Source organism: Dioscorea cayenensis, chromosome 10 (genome assembly GCF_009730915.1).
Source record: "Dioscorea cayenensis subsp. rotundata cultivar TDr96_F1 chromosome 10, TDr96_F1_v2_PseudoChromosome.rev07_lg8_w22 25.fasta, whole genome shotgun sequence".
In the NCBI taxonomy this organism is placed as follows: Eukaryota; Viridiplantae; Streptophyta; class Magnoliopsida; order Dioscoreales; family Dioscoreaceae; genus Dioscorea; species Dioscorea cayenensis.
Genome location: NC_052480.1, coordinates 19316634 through 19327074, shown reverse-complemented (window position 1 = coordinate 19327074; position 10441 = coordinate 19316634). Strand labels below are relative to the sequence as shown.

The window sequence follows — 10441 nt, the reverse complement described above, 5'->3', positions numbered from 1 at the left end:
TTCTCCACTGGGACCTTATAGGGGGTTAGGGATCCTTTCCTCGGAATTAGGATTGGATCTATCTTTAGGAATCGGATACACCTTTTGGAATCCCTAGAGTACTTTGCGGTCATATGTGGTGTGAGGTGTTGAGATTGAGCGATTTCTCCACCGGAACCTCATAGGGGACTAGTACCGGTGATCTGGAGCCAAGATCCGATTATATTTGGATTTCGATGACTTAACTTACTCATCATAGAAACACTTTGCATATCTGGTACCTAACACCTGAATCCTAGAGGAAGCATTACCCGAATACCACACATTTACAGATTGAGATTCTCCCTAGATTTTGCCTTTGCATATTTGTCTGCGGTATTTATCTCTTCACACATAAGATCACCACACCATCCATTTATCATTTTGCTAGACAACAGAGAAGCAGTTAGTACTACTAACCCTGTTCCTTGTTGATTCGACCACCCGACTCACCGTGTATTTATTACTTCGACACTCGTACACTTACGGTTCATACGCATATTTGGTTGTGTCAAGTTTTTGGTGCCATTGTCAGGGAACGTTATATTAGGAACACTAGGACTTGATTACCTTAGTCATTCATATGTTCATTTGTTTTTCTACTTCATATTACTCTCTTTCGCCATTCTTATTTTTTTTCTTTTCATTGATTTAAGCTACAGATTATGACCCGAGGGAACCCTTTGACATTGGTTGAAGAGGATCTTGAAATTGAGCTAAGACTTCATAGAAGGAGCAAGGAACCTGCGCAGGAACAGAATTTTTCAGCTAAAATAAAGGTTGAAGAATCTGAAAATATGGCAGAACAAGGGGGGTAACCAAGAACACTTTCAGATTTTGACTCAATAGAGCATTGTTAAGCCACCGGTAGCAGCCCAGAATTTTAAGTTAAAACCAGGTTTCATTCAAATGGTTCAACAGTGCGCACAATTTAATGGATTAGCCCATTAAGACCCGAACGATCATATTGAGAATTTCCTTGAAGTTTGTGACATGTTGAAGATCAATGGGGTTTCGGATGATGCAATTCATTTGAGGGCTTTCCCATTCTCATTGAAGGGAAGAGCCAAACAATGGCTCCACTCATTACCAAGAGCATCTATTACAACATGGAATGAAATGGGTGAGGCTTTCCTTGCAAGGTATTTTTCTTCGGGGAAATCGGCAAAGCTTCCTAATGAGATATCTTCATTTGTTCGTATATAGCTTGAATCTTTATTTGAGACTTGGGAATGATTCAAGGACCTCTTGCGGAAGTGTCCGCAACATGGGTTCTCCTAATGGATGGTCATTCAATCATTTTACAATGGGTTAAACTCAAGTAACAAACAACTTCTTGATGCCACCAAGGGAGAAACATTGGGAAATAAGACCCCCGAAGAAACCTGACAATGAATTGAAGAAATGGGTTTGAATAGCTACCAATGGAATACAAAAGAAAAGAAGTAAGTCGCCATGCTCCATGAGATTGATGTGGTTAAATCCTTAGCAGCCCAAGTAGAGGCATTGAGCAAGAAGTTGGATACTTTGACTTCGTCAAAGATAGCCATGATCACAAGTTGCAATGGGGGTGGGGGTTAGCATATGCCATCCGATTGTCCTATCTCGATTGCTACTTTAGCCACAATTGAGCAAATGGATTTTGTGGGAAACTCGAGAAGAAGGCAACGTAATCCTTATAGTAACACCTACAACCAAGGGTGAAGAAGCCACTCAAATCTCTCATGGGGAAATCAAAGGCAACAAAAATCCACTACCTCACCTGAATTTCAGCAAACACCTTCGATTCCGGAGAGAGTTTCAGAATTAGAAAGGGTTTTGTCAAAGTTCATTCAATTAACTAACACAAGGTTCCAAAACATAGAAGCCACACTCCGCAATCACACCGCTTCTTTAAATAATTTGGAGAAACAAGTAGCAAAGTCATTGGCAGAGAGGCCTTTAAGAAGCTTGCCAAGTAACACCGAGACTAACCAAAGAGAGGAAGTGAAGGTGATCACTTTGAGAAGTGGTCGAGAGCTCCAAGAAAAGCTTGCCACAGAGAACAATTATGAAATTCTTCAAGCTAAAACACCCACTAGGAAGACTGTTCAAATTCCTCAAGAAAAGCCAAAGGGTAAGGTACAAGACAAGTAGAAGGAGCCAGCTGTGCCTCCCTCTTCATTTTCTCCAACAATTCCTTATCCAGCGCGTTTGAAGAAAGATCAAGTTGATGAGAAATATAGGAAATTTCTGGATCTATTCAAACAACTACACATAAACATTCCGTTTTTAGAGGCATTATCTCAAACGCCTCATATGCAAAATTCTTGAAGGACCTCTTAACCAATAAGAGGAAGATGGAGGAAAGTGTGGTTGTGGTATTGGAAGGCAATTGTTCAGCAATGCTTCAGAAAAATTTGCCAAATAAAATGAAAGATCCGAGATGCTTCATCATACCATGTGCAATCGGAGGTTTGGGGGAAGAGAAAGCTTTGGCTGATTATGGAGCTAGTATTAATGTCATGCCGTACACATTATTTCAGAAATTGGGGTTGGAAGAGCCAAGGCCGACCTGCATGACCTTACATCTAGCCGATCCTTCTGTTCATCATCCTAGAGGTATAATTGAAGATGTTTTGGTAAAGGTTGACAAGTATATTTTTCCTCTAGTTTTTGTTGTGTTAGATATTGATGAAGACACAGAGGTTCCATTAATTTTGGTTAGACCATTATTATGCACCTCCAAGGCACTGATAGACATGGATAGAGGCGAGATTGCACTGCGTATTGGAGAAGAAAAGATCATATATCGTCTCACCGAAGCAATGAAGCACTCTTTTGATTTTGATGATATTTGTTATTTTGTTGATGTCAATGATGAGATTTCTAGTCAGTACTTGGAGGAATTTTTATATCCAGATCCATATGAGCAGTGGCCGGATATGCAAGAAGAGAAATTGAGCCATCATGTAGGACAAGTCCTCAAGGACCAACCACAAGGAGGATTAGTGAAATGGATTTTAAGAATTTTTCCTTGAATATGCAAAATTTGTGACCATCATATGTGCAGGTTACTAAGAAGGAGGTTTTTCATCTCTATGAGCCTCCATGCGGTAAGGACAGGTACATCAAGCTAAGTAACGTTAAACAAGTGCTTCTTAGGAGGAAACCCAAGTTTTTTGTTAATTTGTAGTCTTAGATTTTCAATTCTGTAGAAATAATTTCATGAGTGTGTGTCTTAGTTAATTTTGGTTGATCGCTGGTGTTTTTATGGAATTTTTTAGTGATTCGAATTGTTTTTCATGTGTATGTCATGGTTTAGGGTAAATTTGATGTTTAATGTTGAAAATTTGGTGTTAATTTGGAGTTTTAGGCCTCTAGTAGATTGTCTGAAGAAATTTTGCAGTCCATACGGCCATGTGGAATTTACACTCGGTCATGTACAGTACCCACGTGGCGGTGTGGACAATCCACACCACCATGTGCCTATATGAATGTGAAGGGGCACTATTCATCATCTTCCATCTTGAAAGGGCCCTTTCATCTTCCAACCTTTTACTACTATAAAACCCAAGTTTTGGTCTATCAAACGAATTATTTTTAACTCCTTCGAGGATTAGACGTGTTTTGTAGGCGTTTTCACCGAGTTTTCTTCTCCAATTTTTTCTGGTAAGCCTTCAACCCTCTCTAACCTTTCCATGTTCTTCAAGGCCATTTTTATGGAGCTTTCAAGGTATTTTTATGCTATTTCTCATAGGGATTCATGCTAAACACTTCTTGAATGTTTGACAATGGCATTGTATGAGGCGTAGGTGCCCAACTCCGGCCAAGTCACCGGAGTTGGGCGCCCACGAGGCCATGTGGCCAGGAGGGCTATGCGCCCGTGTGGCCCTCTTGGCCGAGGGCCACCCCAGCCGCACGGGCGCGTGACAAGTGCTTGTGTAATAAGAATGCAAAGCATTCTTTTCTTGTGTTGAGCATTACTTTTATCATCATTTAACGCTAATATGGGTGTATTTATGTTACTTTCATGTAGGTAGTACTGGGAGGCCGAATATGAGAGAAAGAAGCCAATGTGGGTCGTAATGCACCAATTTGGAGGAAACCTTGCTAAGGTCCAAACGCGAAGACATAGGTCAGATTTGAGATGCGGGAATGTATGCCAACCTCCCTGTATTCGAGTTAGCACAACTATTTGGAGGGGCACAAGGGCAGTCACATTAAAGCATTCCAACTTGTGCATATAGAATAAGATCTCCGCTAGCATGTCCGTTATTAAAGAAGCAAATCGATCCACGACGTAAACATGTGCTTGTTTGCATTACCTCGATGAAAGCATGGATTCGGGAGTATTTCGTGCCGACACTGTAGTAGGGTATTGTAGCAAGAATACTGTACCAGCACTGTTTATAGCCGGCCAAGAAAACAGAAAAATGGAGAATCCACACGGGCATGCGGAAATTCCACACGCCCGTGTGAAACATCTACAGAGGTGTTCATAGGGCGTGTGAAATCCCGAATCCAGCCCTTTAAAAGCTGATTTTACCCCCGATTTCTGCATTCTTTTCTCCATCTTCTCTCCAACTTGAGAGAGGGTTGTGGCTAGAATTTTGAGAGGTATTGGATAGCGCTTTGGAGAGGTTCCATGGCTTTGACATCACACGCCGTTTGAAAGAAGGTTAGTGGGAGAGTTTTCGTCGGCACTGATCAGGCGAGGTGTATCCTAGGCCAGACAAAGGGACCCTTGCGATGAGTAGAGGACTTTCCACAAGACCATTGTCATGACTAACGAGGAGGTTTTCTATGGATGCTTTGTTTTTCTATTCAATTTCATTGATTATATCTAGCTCCATGGAGAGCTAAACCCCTAGTGGGTACTAGGGTATTTGTGAACCCTAGGATGTATTTGTTTCATTGAATCTCTTTATAATGCTTTCAATTAATTGATGTTTTTTGTGAGTTCCAATCCTGTATTCTTTATTGTACGAATACTTCCCTAGAGTGACATTAGGGTTGAGAATTCTTCTTAGGAATTCTTGTGAGTGAGTGACACACCATGAGAGTTAGACAAACCTAGATTGGAGAGGGTTGAGAGGGTGAGTAGAGAGGTAGCGGAGCATCCCCTTTTTCCTCCGGTGTGATCTATCCTACCTCCACATTCCAATAGTTCTTTGCAGCCATAGTAGAGTGAATGGGCTAAGTGATTACCTTCCGTTGGGGCTTAGTTGAGAGTGAAACGGAGTGAAGCATTGAAGTGATTTTAGCATCTAGGGCTTAATTGTGGCTAGGGATATTTCACCTGGACCAAAGGGTTAGGTCTATACATAGGAATATGATTTATCATTTGGAATCCCTTGAGCTCATTGCAATTTTATACGAGTGCGAGGTGTTGAGGTTGTTCGATTTCTCCTCCGGGACATGTATAGAGTTAGGCATGGTTGACCTTAGATTTGGGACTATGCAATTAAGGATTTTCACGGCTCACTGTTGCATTAATTAGGAAGCATAATAGAGGTTTTTTGCACTTGAAACAATTGTCCTAGATTGAACAATACCCGGGTACCCCATCTTTATTTATTGCCTTATTTTCTACTTTACTTGTGCTATCTTTCTTATTGTTTCACTTTTGAGAATTTAATCTTGTCACACATATAACTATTCATCTTCCACATTAGTTAAGAAACAACTTATGTGTCTTTATTCCCTACTCTCTATGGATACGATACCCACTAATCTGCGATTATTGCTCGAGCACCCGCTCACTCGGGTTTAGCATGACCTGATGACGTGTCAGATGCGGCTCGGCAAGCCACGCACTAGGCTGCCCACGCCGCTCGGCCCCCATGTGGCACTGACTCGAGCCACGAGCGTCCATGGGGGCGCGTGGCTAGCCCAGGCGCCCACGTGGGTTGGGACACTGGCCAACCAGCCTGTTTTCTCTCCCTGTGCGTGGTGCCCCATTTATATTCTATTTGTACCGACTGATATTTTTAAGTATTTTCTTCACAGATATGGAACCATGGACCAAGAGATTGGCTCAGAAATGCCCTCTCCATGATAGGGAGCCGACCCCACCACTAGTAGTCGAATTTCCTGACCTCGTTCATCAACAACGGCTCGAGCGTCTCTAGAATCTCAAGATTGGACAGTCGAGCCTTATTGACCGGGATGCTTTAGAGCACATTGGTCTCACTAAGGAGGTCAGAGCACTTGTTAGTGTGAACAGTTAGGATAGATTGTTTTCTATTCAGGAGCCCATCAGGTGAGACATCACCTTTAAGGTTCTTGCCTCATTTTCTTTTGACCGTGAAGCAGTTGACGCTATTTTTAACACAGAGGATACCATGCATTTCAGAGCTTTTGGTCATCAGCATGGGATGTCTCTGACCCAGTTCTCGATATATCTTGGGTTATACGATCAGGATTATACTGATACAATTGTGTACAATGAGCTGCTCACACATTCCCCCTATGATCTCACTCCAGGCCAGGTTTTCCATGATTTATGCGGCAGCTGTCAATATTCCCCAGGCCAGTCAAAGGCCTCTTTGCTCACACGACCGTCACGGACAAGGTCCCCTTGCGTATATCCCGCAAGTGTACGGGTTTGTCGAAGTAATAATCTCGGATGAGCGGGTATCGAATCTACAGGGAGTAGGGAATAAAAACACTTAATCCGCTTCTTAGCTATGTGAAAAACCAGTAGTCATAAGTGTGATAATGATTCAATTCTCAAAAGTAAAAACAACAAGTAAGAGAGCACGAGTAAAGGAGGTGGTAAGGCAATCGATAAAGATGGGGTACTCGGATAATGCTCCGCCTAGGACAAATTGTTTTCAAGTGCAAGAACCCTCTATTATGCTTCCTAATCAATGCTAATGGTGAGTTGTGAAAATCCTTAAATACATAGTCCCAAATCTAAGGTCAACTATGCCTAACTCTATACATGTCCCGGAGGAAAGATTAGATAACCTCTCAACCTCTCACTCGGATAGAGTTGCAATGATCTCTAGGGATTCCAAGTGGAAGGTCCCTATACCACAATTAAGACCTAGATTAAGCCTTTGGTCCAGGTGGAAGGTCCCTTACCACAATTAAGCCCTAGATACTAAGATCACCTCAACGCTTCACTCTGTTGCACGCACAACTAACACACAGCGGAAGGTCATCCCTTAGACCATTCACTCTATTATGGCCACAGAGAACTCGAGAAACGGAGATAGAATCTATCACGCCGGAGGGGAAAGGGGACGCTCATGTACCTCTCAACTCACCCTCTCAACCGTCTCCAACCTAGCATTGTCTAACGCTCGGGGTGTGTCACTCACTCACAAGGTTACCAACAAGAACTCTCAACCCTAGTGTCACTCTAGGGGAAATGTTCATACAATCAAGCATTCAAGGTTGGAACTCACAATAAACATCAATTAATTGAAAGCATAATAAAGAGATTCAATGAAAACAAATACATCCTAGGGTTCACAAATACCCAAGTACCCACTAGGGGTTTAGCCTCCATGGAGCTAAGTACAATCAAAAGAAATAGGATGTAAAAAGCAATGAATCCATAGAGAAACCCCATCGATAGTCATGTCGATGGTCTTGTGGAAAAGTCCCCTACTGCCTTCCAAGGATTCCCTTGTCCTGAGATAGGATACGCCCGACGAAAGCTCCCCTACCAACCTTCTTCCTAAGGAATAATGATGTCGAGCCGTAGAACCTCTCCAAAAACTTTAGCCAATACCTCTCAAAAACCCTAGCCAAGCGCCTCTCAAGTTAGAAAAGATGAAGAAAAAGAATGTCAAATCGTGACTGAATCAGCCTTTTAAATAGGGTCTGGAATCGAGTACACACACGGGCTCTGTGGATTTTACACACACCCTTGTGGAATTTCCACACCAAGCGTGTATAATTTCCACACGCCCGCATGGGATTCTCTCAATTCGGGTTTTTCGCCTGGGATGTGAACAGTGCTGCTATAGTACTTTCGGTGCATTGTGTTTTTACAGTGCCTGGCCTAAAATACTTCCCAAGTCCATACTTTCATTGAGGTAACGCAAACGGGCACACGTTCACGTCGTGTATCGCTTTGCTTCTTCAATGATGGAAAAGTTGGTGGAGATCTTGTTCCATATGCATAAGTCGGAATGCTTGAGTATGACTACCATTGTGCCCCTCCAAATGGTTGTGCTAACTTAAATACGAGGAGGTTGGCACACACTCTAGCATCTCACACCCAACCCATGTCTTCGCGTTTAAACCTTTGCAAGATTTCCTCCAAAATCGGTGCATTATGATCCACATTGGCTTATTCCATTCATGATCGGCCTCACAACCCTACCTGCATAAAAGTAACATAAAAACACACATATTAGAGTAAAAACCCAAGAAAGATAATGCTTAACATAAGGAAAGAATGCTTCGCATTCATATCGCACAAGCACTTATCAAAAGACATGAGAGGAGTTTGTGTATGAGGAGATGTGTGCCACCTTCCATGGTTTTGTTAGCCATTTCACCAGTTAGAAGGGCACAAGGGTAGTCACATGTTTGCATTCCTTCTCTTTGTGAAGACTTCAAGACCTTTCATGATGAGTCAATAAAGAAAAGCCTTATAGCTTACCACTGTAGCGATTTTACTAACAGTAATGTAGCAAAGTTACTGTTCATGCGCCCCGCGTGGAAATTCAGTGCGATGGCATCCAAATTACTTCAGCTCATGCGGGTGCGTGAAAAATACACACAGGCACATGGGAGCATGTGACAGACGCAATTTGGAGCTATAAATACGCCATTTGCTTGATTCTAAAGGGACTTTTGCAGATCTTTTGTGCGGCTCTTGAGGAGTGAGATGGCTAGGTTTTGGAGAGGAGGTCTTTACAGCTTTGGAGGCGCTTCGTCACCAACTTTGATTGATTCCTCCTCAGTCATAGCATCAAGGAAGCCACCGGCGAACCTAACTTCGGAGTGGGTCCTTCAAGACGTCGAAGCTGTCCATCAATGCCATCAGTTCATATATAAGTGGGTTTATTTCTATGGTTTTTATGTAATTTCATTCATTGATGGTGTATTTTGTATATTGCTCCATGGAGAGCTAAAACCCTAGAGTGTATTTGGGCTTGTGAACCCTAGGATTCTCATCTTTTGTGAATTTGCATTGTGTTTCTATATTAATCCAAGTTTGATTAAGTTTCAATCTTGATTGTCTAATGCTTGCTTGCCTTATTGATCCCATGGTTATTTGGTTTGCATGATTTGTTGCCATGTGAGAGAGAGGTCTACATTAGGGTTAGAACCTCAAGATTGAAGAGGGTTGAGAGGGTGAGTCATGAGATAGTGAAACGTTCTTTTTCTCCTTTGGTTGGTGTATTCTATCTCCGTATTCCCTAGACTCTATGCAACCATTTTTGTTGTGAGGCATGAGATTGAGAGATTTCTCCACTGGGACCTTGTAGGGGGCTAGGGATCCTTTGCGTGGAATTTGGGTTGGGTCTATCTTTAGTAATTGGATACACCTTTTGGAACCCCTAGAGTGCTTTGCGGTCATATGTGGTGTGAGGTGTTGAGATTGTGCGATTTCTCCATCGGGACCTCATAGGGGACTATTATCAGTGATCTGGAGACAGGATCTGATTATATTTGGATTTCCAAGACTTAACTTACTTATCATAGAAACACTTTGCATATCCGGTAACTAATACCTGAATCCTAGGGGATGATTACCCGAATATCCCACTTTTACTAACTAAGATTCTCCCTCCATTTTACCCTTGCATATTCATCTCCAGTATTTATCTCTTCGCATGTTAGATCACCACACCATCCATTTATCATTTGGCTCGATAGTAGAGAAGCAGTTAATACTAGTATCCATGTCCCCTTTGGATTCGACTACATGATTCACCAGGTATTTATTACTTCAACACCCGTACACTTGCGGTTCATACACATATTCAGCCGTATTAACTACTTAATGCTCTAGGGAACTTGATTGATCTTCTCAACTCCCAAAATTAGATTAAAAGCTCTCTTGAGACAAATAAACCCTAATCCTTGATAAGTGTTGGGGAGGGGGTTCACATTACACATGTTCTATACTTTTGCTTTCATTGTTCATTGCTTCCAATGGTTGTCCTGTTAAGTTTAGGAGAATTTTTACTAACATTGAATCTTCTCATACTCTAGTTTTACTAATTAAACCTTGTGGAAACTCAAGATCGTCATTTAAGGGACTGTTTTAGTTGCTTCTTGTTTTAATTCGATTGAAAGAAAAGTGGTTGAATGAAGGAAAAAAATAAAAGAAAAAAAAGTTATGTTTGTTTTGTTTGTGCATTGGGGGTGGAAAGAGCTACCACCTCGAAAGTGTGAAAGCCACCTTAGCAGCCGGTTAGGAAAGGTCTACTGATAAGTGCTTGAGTGAACATGTTTTTATGCATGTTTT

At 41.9% G+C, this 10441-nt stretch overlaps 1 non-coding gene across 1 annotated transcript; it reads right to left on the bottom strand.

Moving 5' to 3' along the window:
* Positions 1–1185: 1185 nt before the first annotated feature.
* On the bottom strand, positions 1186–1292 carry LOC120271390. The gene has a single exon (XR_005540000.1). It is a non-coding gene; the product is annotated as a small nucleolar RNA R71 (small nucleolar RNA).
* Between the last annotated feature and the right edge of the window lie 9149 nt (positions 1293–10441).